Here is an 18,146-nt window from a genome sequence, read left to right on the forward strand (position 1 = left end):
TGGCCATCCCACCCTAATTAACCTAATGTTTTCTCCCCTTCCTCCTGTCTCTCAAAACCATGTGAGAAACTCAAGTGAAATCCCCACAGCCAGATCTATTCTCATCCAGTTATTAAGGAGTATGCCTAAGGAAGCATAACACATATCATATAAAACTCCACAGAATTAGGGTAAAAGACAGGAGGTAAGAGATGCAAGAACCATGGTTCTATGTTGCGTCCTCCATTCTGATTTCTGGGGAAGACGAAGCCTTTTCAGCCCCACCTGGAAGTCAGCAGCTGCTTGAGTAGAGATTCTCAGAACTGCTTGCAAACAGCCTGCAGACCAAAAAAATTCTGCAGGAATTAGATGAATGATTTCAAAACAGAGGATAGAATCAAGACAATCACAATGTACTCATGCATAATTCATGGTGGAGTGGTAAAAAAAGTGCATCTCCTGAATGCTTCTTTCACTCGGGCTTCTTTCACTTGAGGCCTCATCCAAAACTATTCAGATCAATGAGAGATGTTTCACCATCTTGAGCCTAAGCCAAGTCACTATCTGCTTACACCTGTTAAAGAGATGGATAAGATGAAGCTAACACGAGTGAAGCGTGTTGCCCACAATCACACAAGACACCACAATGGGTGAGCACTGAGTAAAGGTCCTATGGCACCTTCTATCTCAGTTCAGCACCTAAAAGCCAAGTGTTATGGTCTGCAGCCCTGATATATGCAACAAGGTAAATCTCTCTCTCACTCTGGGGCTCTTGAATTGTTAATTCATACTGATACCATAAAACCAGAAGCAAATGGAAAACACCTCAGTTTATAAATCAAACATAAAGAGCAAAACATAAGGACAAATACTTCAGTTTCTTTCAATTTTTGTTGTTTTTCTTTTCAGCTGAGTACAGCTGAGCTGCCATATAAATATTTAAAACAGCTGCTCATCAGGAAAAAGGTACAAAATCTGTATTGTAGCCTTAGCTGAGATGTGTGGTTCTGACATATTTTAAAGTCTTGACTGTATTTGAACTGTGCTATTGCAGCCTTGTGTTATTTACTGCAAATTAAAAGGAATCAAGATCCCTCTTCAGAATGCTCTTCCCCTTTTCCTGTTGCTAAATGTTGCATTGCCTCCTGTCTTTTCCATGAAATTAAGCTTTGACCACTTAATTGATTAATTCTAGAGAGCAAAAGCTACATAGAGACATTTTCTTCAGAGTCAATCAGGTTTTTGTTTGAGCTGACAGTTGTTCAGTCTTTTGTAAATACTGCAGTTAAATGAAAAAAAAAAATCAGAATATGAGCTTGTTTCTCCAAATATTATCTGACTGGCTCTTCTGAATTACATAGAGATTTTCAGATGGGACAAGTTTGTGTGATTTGACCTTGCATAAGATACATTGGAAAAAAATAAGAAGACATGGAATAATGTTAAATCTAAACTCATACTCCTACTAGAAGCCTTCTCTGCAATGCCAGAAATCAAAATCTGTCAAGAAAACTAAAAACATGCATGAACAGTATACATTTCAGCTCAGGATACAATACAGCACTTTTCTGATGAGCTGCTGTTTAAAATATTTATATGTCAGCTTAGCTGTGTTCCCTTGAAAAGAAAAAAAGACCATTGACAGAATAGGAAGTATTTGTCCTTACCACATCTCAGTTTTTTATGTTTGATATATAGAACAAGATATTTTCCCTTTGCTTCTAATTTTGTGCTATGAGTAAGTATAAATTAACAATTCAACAGTCCCAACACAAGCAAGAAAATTCACCTTGTTGCAGAATTCAGTTTAAAGAAGTTTAAAGACTGCAGACCATAACGCCTGGCTTTTAAGTGCAGGACTAAGGATGAAAATACCAGAGGACTCCTCCTGCCTTCCCACAGTCCTCATCTGAAGCTGAGAGAGCACTTTCTGATTACAGACCCTCAGTGGTGTCCTGCTTCACCTTGACAGTGTGGCTTGTTTGGTCTCTGCTCCTGTTTCATAACAGGGGTAAGCAGATGCTGACTTCTCAGGGAAATTAAAGCCAGGACAAATCAATAAAGCATCTGGCCTGATGTGCTACATACTGTATAAACTCATGCAACTTGGAATATGAGTTTAAGAAAAAATGTATCTCCAGAAGTGCCTCTGGTACCACTGGGAAGACAGGAAAAAGCAGAGAACTTGTCTCATTCCTTGATATTTTGTCATCATAGTCAATCTGTGTTATTGTTGACAAGTTGGGATATTTTTCTTGTATGAATTTATCCCTTTTACTTTCCAGACATGAGTGTTTATGGTATTCTCCACCCAGGTAAAGAGCTCCTTAATCCTAAAACTTTTCTCTGCTTGAAGGTGACTGATCAGATCACCTGATGATAATATTTTTAGCAAGATAAACAGACTGAACTCTTTAAATAATGTAATTTTCTAAAAACTTGAGTCTTCATTTTTTTTGGCTTTTGAGGTAATCTTTAAGACTTGCTGATACATGGCATGGTCCAACTAGAAGCAGGCCAAATATTTGCTGAAGAGGTCGCTGCTGAGATATGCTCCTCTCTCATGTTGCTCATTATTTATGGGGTCAGGCTTCTGCTCAGGTCAACCTTTGTCTTCAAATCTGCTTACAGACAGGATCCTTTCTGCTCAGACACAGTGACTTGTGAAAAATATTTCTGTGTTCTATTTTGGTGTCTGAAACAATTTCAAGGAGCAAATGGAGAGACAAAAAGGATCCTGTGACTCAAAACCAACAGAAACTTGCTCCAGACTTTTCTTTGAGGAACACAGCAGAATTGTTTCACACAGCCACCACCATCCATGTCATCGCAACTGACTCCATACAGTAGAATCTCTGTTTACACAGCCTCTTGCAAAGGACACAAAAGATCCCTCTGTTTTGGGAGGCCCAGATGTAAAGAGCAGAATATAAGTGAAATGGTGGCAAATTACAGGTCTAGTTTTTGTGTTACATCCATTAGCTTAACATAAGGTTAAGCTCTGGGTGCAAGCCATTCTGTCTTCTAAATTTCTTCACAAATGATGGGATTTTGGCAATGGTTGAAGCCAATATGGTGACAAGGCAAGCAGATGGAAGCTTACCTTGGCCAGAGAGAAATTCCCCACTGACTGCTGGCTACCTTATTTCCCCATCTCCCAAGTAAAAGCAGCCTAGCAGACCTTTTCAGATAGTGAACAGAAGTATCTTCCCAATCAACACTACACTCATTTTTAAAAGAGGGAAAAAGGAAAAAAAAAAAAAAATCCCAACAGCTCACAGCAGCACTGCTTTGTTGTTCCATCCCTTGCAGAGATAACGTTCAGTTCTTCATTCCCTCTGCAGCACAGTCTGCAGTGCTCACCTTGGGAAAGTGGAGAGAGAGAGAGAGAGAGAGAACAAAGGATAAGGGCTCTTGTCCTGGAGGGAGGGAGGGCTTAGGAGCCAGAAGCAGTAACAGTGGCTGGATGGTGGGGAGTGAAAACCGATGTGAACTGGGAAGCATGAGGCACAGGGAGACTGGTGAGAAGTGACAGAGGGCAGGGGACTGAGGATGCACAGGCCGTTGGTTGCTGGGGTGGGCAGAACTGAGGCAGGGGGAGGGCTGATGTTTGGTCTGCAGGCAAGGCTGGTGTGGAAGTTGTGGAAGAGAAAGGAATGTGCAGAAGGAGGAAGAAAAGTATCTGAAAAATGCTCTCAGTAAACTGAAAAGGATGGCTGAATATTTGTTATACAGACATGCTAAGAGTGGTCAAAAGGAAGACTCAAAACTTGAAAGTTAGGTTGAAATCTACTTTGTAAGACTTAAGGAGCATATGAATAACAACAGTAAGATGCACAGGAAAGAAAATTACACTAGAAGCAGCACAAAATTATACTTTCCCCAAATATGCTTCCAACCAGACTTCCCGAGCCAGAGGTGATACCCTTGCATTAAAACAAAAACCCTCAGTAGCTTTCTATCAGTTTGTCTGGTCTCATCTTGAACCCGTCTGAATTTTTAACATTTACATCATCTGGTAACAAGGAGCATGAGATCTTTGCTCCAGCTGTACTTAGCTACTACCTTACTGTCTCTGAGGAGCAAGGGCAGTATCATGTACCTGAACAAGGGGTCAAGGCCACACGAGCAAACAGAATCCTCTCTCCAAAGATGTCACTGTGCAGGGGCACACAGGTACCTGGGATTTGGTCAAAGGACACCAGCAGTCTTTCCATTGACTCTGTCTTAGTTTCAGGTCTCGATCCTTATTTGAGCTATTTGCTGATGTCTTAAGTTATGATTTGTTTAAAAGCTCCCCATCTGTTCAGGCTTGTACTCTGTTTCACATTGAAATTACTGCTGGATGGATGTTGTAGAGTGATGATTTTGGAAACATTCTCATTGGGTTTTAATTTCTTATGTGATGTTTTGTGATTTTTTTACAGATATCAGCACAAAAAGGCAAAGCAAAACCAACTGTGACAGAACATATAAAACAGCGTGAGCTGCCTACAGATAAATAAAAACTGTCCAGAGTAATAGAGACCAATATGAATCATGACCAATAAGCATATTTGTAATAATAAACATGTCATCTGTGTCAGATAAACAAATCACAAATATTAAAGATAACAAACAGATTATAAATAGAGAGACATCCCAAATTAGGATCATGTCTCTCAGTCCTAGTAGATATGAATTAGCAGCCATATCTGCCAAAATAAATCTGGCAGTCTCTCAGGGGTCATCATATCTAAAAAAAATAAAAAATACTAATAAAAAAATAAAAAGAAGAAGAGTACAGAGAAGGAGAGGGCAGATAACCATTATATTTTTTTTACTTCCACTAGTATGACATAGTTTAGAGAGATCAGGCTGCATCAGTGCTACTAAAGATGATATAAGCATGACAATGATAAGAAAAAACTGGAGGCAGGGTTGAAGGAGAGGCTTCCCCTGGTAGCTGCAGTTCTAACCCCAAACCTATAAGCTGCTGAGGCCTCATTTTGAAATCAGTGAGTTCAAGCCAAGCACAAACGTTTGTCTAGCAGAAGCATCAGCTGGCAGTTTGCATTTACCTCCTTCTGCCAGTCTTTCAGATGCAGATAACACTTTATTGATATGACATGATTTTTGATGTCATGAAAAAAATGTGATAGAGTTTTTATTCTTTGATTCTGATGGTCGTAGAATGAAGCCAGTCAGTTTAAAAAGTGAACTAAAGTTTATTTTCAGGAGGAGATTAATAAAACAAGCTGTTCTTAATGCAAGCCTGGCACTAGTTTGTCATGCACAGTGGATGTACTGTCCTGAGCCTCTGGAAAGGGAGGGGCCGAGGTATTGCAGCAGGAGGAATTCTTCCATAATGTGTATTCTGTGTTTCACAGCATAAATTTCAGGACATAAACAGTGTTATGCCAAACTGAACAAAACAGGCCCATAAAATACTAAATGTGACTGAAACAATACTGGGTTTGGCATTAATTTTTTGTATTTCCTTCCCTTCTGTGAAGGTAATGGTGCATACTCAAGGCCAAGCTCCTGCTGCCTATATTCAAAGAGGGAATGGAGGAACTCATAATGTGATAGTCTTCCTGTCCTGGCTGAGTCTCCAAAGAGGAGAAGGAGCAAAAACTACCTCATCAGTGCTAGTGCTGGTTCAGATAGACCCAGGGAATTACTGTGAGGGGAGCCCAGGTGGAGATGTTCTGGCAACTGCTGGCATTTTTACCAGCCAACATGCTAATTAAACCTCTTCATCCTTGCTGGCACTTCCAGTGGTGTCACTGCTGCTTCAGGTGAACTGGTAGCTAGCCCTGATTGGAACTTGTCCTGCTTAAACAGCTGTGCTGTAGCCAGCAGACTGTTTGTTCAGTGGGCTCCTGAAAGATGAAAACACTCTTTTATGGCTGAGGGTCAATCTGTGCGGAGCTAAAGTCAAGGGTTCACTGCGTGGTTTCAAAGTCAGAGTGAATTTAGCTGCAGCAAAGACTTCACCCTGCATGATGTCTACCTTGCTCTTCTAGTGGTTCTGAGTGAATATGCAGTACTTTGCAGTGATAGAGACAAGGTGGAATGTCGTGCCACAGTTTGCATTGACTATCAGGAATATAGGCAAGAGGATGGGGCCAGACTGTCTTTGGTTGTTCCCAGCAACAGGACAAGGGGCGCCAGGCACAAACTGAAACGCAGAAAGTTCTATCTGAATGTGAGGAAAAATTTATTTACTTTGAGGTGACAGAGCACCAGAACAGGATGCCCAGAGAGGCTGTGAAGTCTCTGGAGATACTAAAAACCCATCTGGATGTGATCCTCTGCAACCTGTTCTAAGTGAACCTGCTTTATCAGTGGGGCTGGGCTAGATGATATCCAGAGGTCATCAACTCCAACCATTCTGTGACTCTGTGAATAAAACCCAAAATAAAGTCAGGAGCTCTCAACTGTAAATACCAGACAGCATAATAAGAGGTAGGTGCCAACCTACTCTCCACTGGAGGTACTGCCATCACAGTTTGAATTTTAAGGGATATTCTTGTAGCTGGTTTATATTTTCATTTGCCTTCTGATAAGCCCTACATACTTGTTTTGAGATACACCCAAAAATCCTTCTCTTCCTTTATGTTTATATATTTGGATCCTTTCAGATATTTTTTCCCACATGCAGCAGTTGTTCTGTGAAGGTCCTGAGTCCTTTGACTCTCTTCCTTACAAGCCAGTTTCTTCTTCCTAATGCTGTTAGACTTACCTGTCCTGGTCATCTCTGTGTTTAGCTTATTCCCCTGCATGCCAGAAAGGTCAAGTCCATTTTAAAGGCAGAAGTACCCCAAGGCTTTGCAGGCAGAGGACACCGGTGCCGTCTCACCATTCTGAGCAGGATGCAGCTTGTCTTCAGCAATCCAGCTCAGCACCTCTGCCTTGCAGCAAAATACTTGGACAAAAATAGACAAAGAGGCCTCCTCAAACAAACTTACAGGATTTCTGGGCTCAACCCTGATTCTCTGCACTCGACGGGAAATTCAAGGTCATATTCATGTTCTGTGTAGTTCTGAGAACACATCTTTTGTTGTTGACTGAACAAAGCCTCTCAGCCTGAGCTGAGCTGAGAGGTTAGCAGCTTGACTGTGGTCCTGTCTTCCTTCCTGATGAAAATCCTTGGTTCCTGGCTCATGTTAGTGGATGAAGTCCCCATTGAAATGGATGTAGTGACTTTTTTGTCACAAATTGGTTATTTGCCAAAATAAACATTTAGTCAATGCAAAATTATTTGTGAATTTGAGATGCACTCACTGAACATTTTGGAGGTTTAAAACAATGAGGACAATGTTACAGGAATGACAAAGTGCTTCTTTTTGAGGCATTTTTGTTTGCATGTCTTAGATGAAGTCATGAGATGGTGGGAACAGAGTGGAATCCTACACCATCGGGTGTCTTTCTGTCTTTCTGCTAAGCAGTTCTTGGTCAGGATGCTCTCATGGACCATGACAGAATGATGTCACATGTTGTCCTCATTATAACCCATTTCTCAGGGAAGAGGCTTTCCATTGGCACACGAGGCACATCCCTTTCCTGCTCTCCAGTTCGTATGAAACTTCCCAAACTTGTGAGGTTTGAGGGTGGGGTTTGTGTTTGGTTTTGTTTTTTTTTTCCCCTAAGCCCTTTGTCTTCTCCCAGGAACAGAAAAAAAATTAAGCCTAGAGTAGTTACCTGTAGATGCTTAACCTCACTATTTTTTTAAAAATTAGCTATGCAGCTTAACTAGCATGTAGAAGAACTGATAGAAGTATTTAATAAATAAATGCACTGGTTTTATTATAAAACAATGACAAAGATGCTGTTAAAATAGATGCTGTGTTGCAAACCGTATTATTTTGGCCTGTTCACATCTCTCTAAAATGGAGGGGGAATTAAAGGCTAAAGTAGAAGGTATATATCCTACTGCTTTGTAAATGAAAAGAAAGATTATATCTGTAAGTCTTAGAAATAGAATTAAGTAGGGACCTGATGTTATAATACAGACGCAAAATAAATTCATGTTTCTAGAGAAAAATGTAGTGAAATTAGCATGGCACCTCGGCATAGAGCTATTACAAGGCAGTTAATATGGCATAATTTTAAGGACCACCAGGAAATTTGGCCTGCAGCACAGAGGAATTATAATAGCCTGCTATAGTAAGCTTTGAAGTGAAATTGCTTCATGTGAATACTGCAGAGCATTAGCAAGCATCTGAGAGATTGAAATGCAGAGGTAATAGCTTCACTGGAAATGTTTAACATGTATTTTACTGCTCATTCAGAAAGAAAATATTGCAGGTAGGAATTTCAAGTTTTTACTAAATTTTGATTTGAGTAGAAACTGGGAAAAAAAAAATCTCTGAAGGTAATGCCTAGACTCTTCTATGAATCTAGTCCTTTGCTTTTATTGCACATACTTGGAAAAAAAATTACAGAACTAAAGTGAGTTCCAACCAAACAAATAGCAAATAATTTACCCTAAAACTATGGAGTTTTTATTACTTACCAAATACACTAAAAATAGTGTTTTGGGGGTGACTTTGCAAAAAAAAGCAGAGTTTAATTTTTTGGTTCAATAACTGAATCAAAGAATGAATTATTCACACAAGCCATTTGAATACCCACTTAAATCCTAAAATAGGAGCTTCCATTGACAGCAAAGAGTTTGGATGAACTTCTCTCAGGGGTGAGCCTTATTCCCAGGGACTATTGATTTCTATTATTTAGTTTTTATGTTTGAAAAGATGAAAAATTGTTTCCAGCTTAAAACTAACTCTGCAGGAACAAGCTTTTATTAAAGTGCAAATTTCATTTAAGTGCAAATTTTCCTTTACCACATATTACTTCATTTTCTGAAATACGTTTCTAGGAGGCAATGTCAAAAGTACAATTAAATGGTGCAGGACTGAGTCCTAATTGATGGTGACAATAATGAAAATGAATTATTTCATGAAAGCTTTTTTCTTTTTTCCCCCATTTGCTTTCACCTCTCATTATTCTGTTTGGAAGCAGAGTGTCCTAAAATGTATTGAGTGTCCTGCTGTCACTATTTTACACAAGCATTTGTCAGTAGGTTCTTAATACACACTAATATTTTCAGTAGGCTTTTAATAGAACATCTTTCTCTCTCTCTCCAGTTATATTTAATTCTAATCTTTAATGTAGGGTCTTCGTCTCTTTTCATGCTTCTCTTTTTATTAACTTTCCAAATATATTCATAAATCCCCTAATTTGTATCCAGCAATGACTTATGTCTTGAAGCATTAACATGTACATTTAAAAACATTGAAGCTAATGTAGGAAACTGATAAAATACTAATAAAGTTCCTGGTTTAAATGTACGTGATTTAAATATTAATTTTTAAAAGAGCTATTTTTATAAAAAGGAATAAATGTTCTTACAAATTCCATATTTTTTCTTCTTCTTTTAGGAGTTAAAAGTCCAGAAGAATTAAAAAAAAACAAGTCATGTCCAAAGCTGGATAGGGAGTGAAGCGAATTTTCAACAGAATGTTGCCACTTATTTGAGCTTTTCAGAATGGCAAAAAAAAAAAATTAATCTTCAGTTTTTTTGGAAACAACCTCTAATATTTAACACCCACACTGTGCTAAAGGAACTTAACGGATGTGGTCAGAATCAAAAGAATGATGCTCATGATGATTCACTAACATGGTAGCAGGGAGTTGTAGCTGGCTACCTCCTCCCTGGGTTAGTGTTCACGTGGCAGAGGGCAATTAGCTCATGGCAACTCCCAGCTTCGATAGAGCAAAAAAAGAATGGCCAGCAATCGGGTTCGTGGCTGCAATAAAGGGGAGAAGGTTTGGATAGCTGGGCTTTGGTTTAAATACGAAACCATTACTGAGATTGCATGGCAAATGCAATGGGTGTCTTAGAACGTTGCTGGTTCTGTGAGTCTTGTGTGTGTGTTGACTTTAAAGTTAAATAAGTGATTTGGGCTTGCTGGGAGCATGGATAAGTGGTCCTTAGAATACTTGTTGCTTTTCTCTTACGGCCATGGCTGTTCTTAATATTTCCCCCTTTCATTTATTTTTTTTTTTTAAAGGCCTGGTATGGGAGGTTTGATCTCTTGCCAGGTAGCCTAGCAGGAATACTCTGTTCAGTTATGCAAGAAGCATGGATTTGATCCCTAACTCCCGTTACCATGCTCTCAGGGATACACAGTTACAAAAATAAAAGCATTAGCCTGCAGCCATCCCGCTGTGTGCTGTGCTCTCGTCAGATCTCACGTGTTCAGCGAGGTCAGCCCTGCTCAGGACTCTCAGAGTTGGGGGTGCTGTAGAAGTGTGGAAAGGAGACACACAGTAAAAAAGAATGTGCATGAAACACTGTCCTCACCTGTGCTTCTCTCCATGTGCTTCTCTCTACTCTTTGTTTTCTTTTTTTGTTACCTTTTTTTCCCTGACATGTGCCATTATTTCATAAACACGCTTTTTTCTTTTTCTTTTTTTTTTTTTTTTTTTTAAGTCTACAAAGGCAATTACTGTGAGAATGCAAAACTGTGTGGATGCAAGGTTAAGAATGGCATTTGGGAATTCATAGCTAAGTCTTCCCAGCGACACTCAGGACAGAGACCTTTGCTATCCAGCCTTGCCCTACTGACCAGTTCAAGGTGCAGCGATGTGAGACGCTAGTTCAGTGCAGCTGCACAAAGAGGTGCCATTTTAGCTTATGACAGTAATACAAGAATCATTTGATACTCATGTGTGCACTGAAGAAGTTGTATTTTTATTGTTTATCGTGAGTGGGGGTTTCCAGCACTGCCTGAGAGCTGCAGCCTGAGCCCTCTGTGAAACACTGCGGCACACTGTGCCCTGGAGAACTTACAGTTTGATGGGCAGTGCAGGCACAGGGGGTCAGAAGGGCTCTGGCACTCACGAGGAATAAGTAATGTGATGCTGGCAAGTGATGTTTAAAGCTGTGGTTCCAAGGCTGAGGAGGCTTGGATGATAGGGAAGAAAGTATAGAAGCAGGAAGGCTTGAGCCTGACAGAGTTCAAGAAGCATTTGGACAATACTTTTGGGCACATGGTGTGGCTCCTGGGGAGGATCTTGTGCAGGGCCAGGAGTTGGGTTTGATGATCCTAATGGGTCCCTTCCACAGAATCATATTCTATGATTCTGTGACTTTGACAAGAATGGCAGAGAAGGAAAAGGGGGACAGATATGGTGCTTCTATCAACTTCAAGCTCTAGTTGGGTCCACTCCACTGCATTTTAGCAGTGGAGTGGACCCACTGCTAAGCCCCACTTCTAAGAGGAAAGTCATGAGTTTGTAGGGAAGTGTGTGGGATGAATGTCTCCAGAAATCTGATTCATAAGAAAATTTGAGCAGAAGGAAAGGTAGCTGCACTTGGCCTTTATTTCATCCCCTTGCAGTAAGAACACCTCAGAGGTAATATAGATATTAATGTTATATGTAGAGCATCTATATCTCTGGAGGAAAAACAGAGGTACTTATCATTTTACTCAACTCCCAGATGATGAAATGTTGTTTAGTTTTGTCTAATTTCAACATCTTGTGAGCATATTCTGATCATTAGTGTGCACTCAGAGGAGGTGCTAATTGTCACCAGACACAGAACAAGGGACAGATGTTCAAGGAGGATCCTGCCTGTCCTTCTACAGCAACACTACAAGCAAGGCGTCAGAGTCAGACCTGAAGCAAAACCTGAGGTCCAAACTCTTCTAAATGTCAGGTGAGCCCAACACTACATCCAACTGCAATAGCAAAACATCCCTCAGATCTGAGAAACTGCAAAACAAGAGGGATGTCTGGAGTAAGGTCTGATCTGTGTTCCTGCCCTCTCCTGACCTTGTGCAAAAGTGGCTCAGCCAGCTCTGCCTGAACATTTGACAGATGCTATTCAACAGACTACAAGAATTTCCATTGCCTTCAAAACACACAACTACAGCATCACTCTGTATTCTCCTCACCTTCGCTTTTTACATTTTTCCTTCAGGTTCTGAGCTTTATGTTATTAAATTTTGGTGTAAAACATTATAATAAATAATAAGCAGCAACATTTTCCATCCTAAAGATATCAAAGACAGAAAAATATTATTGTTTCCCTTTTTCTAGCGAGGAAAGGGAGGCACTAATTACTTGCCCAAGGTGACTTTGCTCAGTAAAAGATAGCAAGAGAAAGAGAAAATTAATTTAATGTATTGAAGGTTGGGTTTGTTGGTTTGCCTTTTTTTTTTTTTTTTTACTTCAGAAAAAGCACTCTAGTGGGAAAATGCAGTTTCAGAAATGTGAAAATGAGTTCAAATATAATGTGAATCTAAAAGGGTTGGTTGTTTCACATGAATTTGTGGCTGTGACACGACAACAGATGAGTGATCAGTTTGTGTACGGATAATTGCAATGAGTCTAGCCTACAGGAAAAAATGTCTTTATGCAAGAGTTCTGGACAGGGTGGAAAAGCTTGAATGTTGCAGTGATGGAAAAGCTAATGGACAGAACAAGCACTCCAGACAGTTATCCAGAGCACAGCATGCAAAAACACAGGAAACCTGACATGCCCTGAGCTGCTCTGGATCAGCCAGCAGCTCACAGTGAGGATTCTGCCAGCAACTGAGGGCAAAGCAGAGCATGCAAAGCCTCCACACAGGCCACGAGGAGCCCAGTGGAAACACCTGGCTTCATGTATTCAATGGGCCAAGGGCAAAAGCAGGTTCTGACTGAAGGGGGGCCCTGCACTATTTTGCCATTTCAGAGCAAAATGACTGAAAGTGGCAGTGCCAACATCCTGTTTAATATAAACAGGACCTCTCTGCAGCCCAACCCCAGTTAGGGTTTTCCCATTGGTGTTGACTTGGGCAGTGGCTCTGGGTAAGCCAAAAGGCATTTTCCAAACCAGCAGTTATCACATTTCTTAACTGCAAAGCCTCTGCCATGCTGTCATGCATGACTTGTCTCACCACAAGGTGCTGCTTTTTGCACCCTATGAAAAATCTTGTCTTAATGACTGTGTGGGAAGAAGGCCCTCCATCTAAATCTTCCTGTGTCTGGGCAGCAGTGGGTAGTAGTGCTCCTTTTGTTAGAAGAGAAGAAATACTGTGTGTGATTTGGTTTCATTGGCTGTAACTTGTCAATGCAAAGCAGCCCAAGCTGAGCTTGCTGGTCACAGGGGCCTGAGAGCAGCCCTTGCTAAACTAAAAGGATCCTGACATCAGGACCACCAAAATGAGCAAGTGAAAGGTTATGGAATGTATCCAGTAAACATTGTTCCAGAGAGAGAAGGAATTGTGTCCATTATTTCACTGGCATGGAATGTGATATTTTGTCCAGTATTCCACTGTCTGGGAATGGTGTTGTTTGGTATCCACCAGCCAGTTGAGGGGGCTGAGACATGCAGCTGGACAGAGATTGCTGGCTCTGTAGTTGAATTAAACACTGTGTTAAGCAGCTGCTCTCCTGATTTGCCTCCAGACTCTTTCTGTGCTGCTGTTCACACCTATTTGTGCGTGGTTAGGTAGGTCTTGTCTGCACACAAAAGAGGTTTGATATATGACAACGTTACACAGGAGTTCACTACAATTTACAGCCTCTCCCTGGTGCTTTGTCCAGTCCACTGCTACCCTGCTATTGCTTCTCACATAGGACTTGCTGTATCCCTGCTGCTCTGCCCACCCAGCCTGAGATTCGGTCTTCCCTTTTTCTCTCTGTGTTAGCTTTCTTTTTGTCCTTTAATGATGGATTTTGCAAACCTAGCTCCTCTTTCTCAGGGGGACACGGGAAGGGACTGCGTCACCTCTTGCTTCCTCTTGAATTTCATAAATGCTTTGAATTGGATTTTACCCAAGCAGGAAAAAAAAAGCATTTCGAGGGCTTTCCGTCAGCAGTATATAAATAAAAATGGATCAGAATAGATTGGATTGTTGCTTCTTACATCCGCTTCCCCATTTTGTTTTTGACAGGTCCTGACACCCACACACACACACACACACAGCCTCCTTGCTCAGGCTCGGCTAGATCTGCTTTTTTGTCTGCTTTGAGTTTTTGGCAGGATTTTCCATTCAGCAGCTCTTACGCTGGTCCTTAGCGATCACTTTGTGCTCTCCATATTCATGGGTCGTACCAGGCCCATCATTAAAACACCGCAGGGCAAACACTGCACCCTCCTGCAGACTCTGAAACCGGGGAGCTGCTGCTGCTGCCTCCTGATCTCCTTTGCATCTCCACCGGGCCCAACATCCCTCCCCCACTTCAGTCCCTGCTTCCCACTGCAAAGGAGGGGAACCGAGCAAACAATCTGCAACAGGTAATTTATGTAATGAATTTACCCTTTCCCCCTGAGCTGAATATGCATGAGTGGCTCCTGATGTGTTCAAGTGCATCCACTGTTTGAAGAGGCTTGCCTCATTTTTTCCCCTGTGCACTGCTTTTAATGCTACATATCAATCACAAGTGTTCCCTGGTGCGTCCAAAAGCTGGTATTTGCTATTCAAATAGTGTTAAATTGTACCTTTTTACTTAAGTTTCGAGAAATTGCTTCTGATCCTGAAGTGGATGAGCATGCAAATAGCTCTGTCACGCGTAGCACATACCCCTTTAAAATGTGGGTTTAAAGTTTACAGACATTGCGCTCTCGCAATTCACTTTTCACGAGCTTTTGTGCCCGGACAACTCGGTTGCTTGAACGGGTGCACGAAAGGGGAGCGTGAAAGCAACACGAGAACAAAGTAGCAGAACGCGCTTAAAATTTTCCCGGTTCGTAAGTCAAGTTTTTAAATGGCCCGACTCTCCGCGAGCACCGGAGAGAAAACACGCGCGTGGGTCACAGTCCCCCTTTTAATTGCTCTGCTGCGCCAGCAATGTGGAAGCGCCAGCAAAAGCTGCCGGGTGCAGGAACCGGGCTGGACGTGGCAACGACAGAGCGGTGACAGGATTCGAGGACACGGCATGAAGCGGAGTCAGGGGACGTGTGGGCTGGGTGTCACACAAAGGTTCTTCACCCGGAGGGTGAACAGAGGCGCCGGGACAGGGCAGCGCTCACAGCACCAAGGCTGGCAGGGCTCAAGGAGCGTTTGGGCGATACTGTGAGGCCCGCGGTGCGACTGTCGGGGTGTCCCGCGCGGGGTCGGACTCGCTGATCCCTGTGCGTCCCTTGCAGCCCAGGACATTCCCGGATTCCCACCGGCACCGTGACCCCGCCGGGGCGGCCCGGCCGGGCGGAAGTGACGCGGGGCTGAGGGCGGAAGCGGCGCGGGGCGCGGGGCGTGGCCGGCGCGCAGCAGGTGAGGGGCGCGCGGGGCCGCGGGGGGCGTGGGGCGGTGCCCTCCGCCCCTCAGACACGGGGGGACAGCGGGACAGCTCCCTCCGGAGAGCAGCCCCGGCTCCGGTGGGGACCCCCCTGCCGGGCCTGAGCGGCGTCCCCGCGAAGGGCTGTGCTGGGGCCGCGGCCTGTCCCGTCTGGGGGCCGCCGGCGCTGCCCGGAGGGAACCCCGGGAGCTCTGGGGAAGGAGAGCTTGGTGGTGTGGAATGAGAGTCACGCAGCGCCTGTTCGGGTGGGATAGAAGGGAAGTGGTTTGTTACGGTTGTTATCCTGGCGTGCCATTGCCAGCAGGTTGAGGGAGGAGATCCCGCCCCTCTGCTCACCCCTGGTGAGGCCACATCTGGAGTGCCGTGTCCAGGTCTGGGCTCCTCAGGGCGAGAGAGACATGGAGCTACTGGGGCAGGTCCATTGCAGGGCAGCAAAGATGATTAAGGGACTGGAGCATCTCTGTTACGAGGAAAGGCTGAGGGAACTGTGCCTGTTCAGCCTCAAGAAGAGCAGACTGGGAGGGGACCTCATCAGTGTTTGTCAGTATCTGAAGGAGTGCCAGGAGGACACAGCCAGGTACTCCTTGGTGATGCTGAGCAGTAGAACAAGAGGCAATGGCAGAAACTGATGCCCTGGAAGTTCCACCTGAACAGGAGGAATTGCTTCTTTACTGTGCAGTGACCGTGCACTGGAACAGATTTCCCAGAGACGTTGTGGAGTCTCCCTCACTGGATAATCCAGAACCATCTGGACACAAACCTGTGCCATGTACTCAGGGATGGCCCTGCCTGAGCAAGGAGGTTGGACTAGTTGACCCACTGTGGTCCCTTCCAGCCTGACCCCTTCTGTGATTCTTACACTGTGCTTGGATGCTGAGCCATGCCATAGATTGGGAAACCTGCCAGGCAGGCATGGAGCATGAAAACCTTGAGCATGCAGGGCTCCACACAGTGCTCTGGGGAATGGTCAAGGCCGTGCCTTTTCTCCATGTAGGTCAGGTACCCTGTAGGAGTGAACAGGAGATGCTGCAGCCTGAATGGAGAGACAAAACAGAGAAGGAGGTGTCCAAGAGAGAGGGTTACAGGACTCTGTGTTGTGGGTTATGTGATTTTTTTTCCTCAGCAAGTCAGCTGATGGCTTGTTATGGGGTTGTGGGTGTTTTGTACTATTCCAGGTATTGACTAGTTGCAGTGGACTATCAGCTAATTCAGAGAACACCCCAGATTATAAAAAATGTAACTTCCAATTCCTCAGGGGTCACCACCTGGAGTACCATGCTACCTGGAGTACCATGGATTATGGATTGCCTTTAAGTTGCACGAGGGTTTGTTTCTCACTCCCAGGCTTGTAGCTGTGCTGTTGTAATGATTTGTCAAATAAAAACCACATTGTCAGTGTTTACAAGTGAACCCCAATGCTGTTGTGATAATTACATTTATTGTAATAATCTTTTTCTGTGTTAAAAATAAAGAATGAGTCGGCCAACAGTAAAAAGACCACAGGGCTGCTAGACCTTGGTGTACATGTGAAGAAGGGCTGCTGATGGACATAGGGAACATTTTGGATCCACATCCAGCAGTAATGGTCCTTGTTAGTATTTGTTTTAGTCTAGTATTTATTTTAGCAATCAGTGGAAGTCCTGTGATAAGCTTGCCCTCTCTCCTCTTTTTGAGTTTGGTTTTGTTGGGTTTGTTGTTGTTTATTTATTGAATGTTGTGGTTCAGGTGTTGAGTGGTTGAACAGCACCTGGATTTTCCCAAAGGCCTCTTTCCAAAGAGGAGGCTTTTAGTCCCTGCCCAGAGTAGGCTAATTCTTGACCCTGCTCACTTCTACAGCACAGCTTCCAACAAGGAGTGTGGGATAATGCCAGCTGTGGTTGTGGCATTTCATGTGACTCAGGCAAATGTCAGCCAGGACTTTGCCTGAGCTGACCTATTTATTTCACTTGGGTTGTGTGGCGGGTGTTGCTGGCAGTGATTTCCAGGCTGGGCTGACCTGTCCTGGGGTAGATGAGGGAGAAGCTGAAACTGCCCCTGTTTCTTGCCAGTTCTCTCAAATACGGAGCCTTCTCTGAGCAGTGAAAGGAAGTGGAGCGGATAGTGCTGCTCCTGCCACAGGCAAGGGCTGGAAGCAGAGTGACTTTGGCATGTCCTTTAGAGGCTTTCTGCACGGCAGTTTTCTGGGGAATCAGTCAGTCAGCTGTTCCTTGCATAGACTTTATTTTAGGAAGGTTACCTGCTAAGTACTCCTGATATTTCGTTACGTTTGTCTTGTCTGAGTAGTCAAGCTGGGGTGTAGAGGCTGCCTGATACACCTCTGTATTTCTGGGATGCTTTTGGGGGGGGGGGGGGAACAGCCACACCTCCAGAGCCCTGAGGCAGAAAAAATGCCCGAGGTACTCCCAGAGCAGCACAGGCTGTTAGTCTTAGCATTTGCCCTTCTTCTATCACTCTGGATATTTAAACTGAGTTTTAAGTCTTCATTCCTTCAGATAAAAAGTGCTGTTCTCTTCTTTCAACTCAGGAGTTAATTGGCCAGAAAACTGAAAGCAGAGAATTTCTGGGAACTGCTTTGCAGTCTGGCTTTTGGGTTCTGGTAATACCAATCACTGCAAGCTCAGCCTGGGCAGTGAAAGAGAAAGATAGAAATTGAGGGCTGGGGAAATATAATACTGAGATAATCCTGAAAACAAGGCAGATTTTTTTTTTTTATATAACTTTTTTTTTAGATTAAAGGTGATGTGCAGAGGAAGAAGAGGATTATGTCTGAAATTGTTATGTTTCCCATGGATGTGGCGTAGGAGCTTGAAGGGAATAATTTTTATCACGCAAAAAAACAATTTCTGTAGCTAATCAGCTCTGCTTAGACCCCTTTGCAAGGTAACCTT

The 18,146-nt window shown here is 43.2% G+C and overlaps 1 protein-coding gene across 4 annotated transcripts in view; it reads left to right on the forward strand.

Annotated features, from left to right (window-relative positions):
- The first annotated feature begins 10,197 nt into the window (after positions 1-10,197).
- The window catches only part of WASHC1 (WASH complex subunit 1), a 46,717-nt gene continuing 38,768 nt past the window's right edge, over positions 10,198-18,146 (forward strand). The window contains exons 1-2 of one of the 4 annotated variants that reach the window (XM_027669070.1): positions 10,198-10,209; positions 16,199-16,849. The gene's annotated coding sequence lies outside the window, so the exon portion shown is untranslated. Of the gene's footprint in view, positions 10,210-15,190; positions 15,234-15,373; positions 15,516-15,545; positions 16,850-18,146 lie in introns of those variants that run through there. The other 3 variants (XM_027669054.1, XM_027669078.1, XM_027669063.1) reach the window with 3 other exon arrangements.

The sequence above is a fragment of the Corapipo altera genome, unplaced genomic scaffold (assembly GCF_003945725.1).
Source record: "Corapipo altera isolate COAL_440 unplaced genomic scaffold, ASM394572v1 1, whole genome shotgun sequence".
Taxonomy (NCBI): domain Eukaryota; kingdom Metazoa; phylum Chordata; class Aves; order Passeriformes; family Pipridae; genus Corapipo; species Corapipo altera.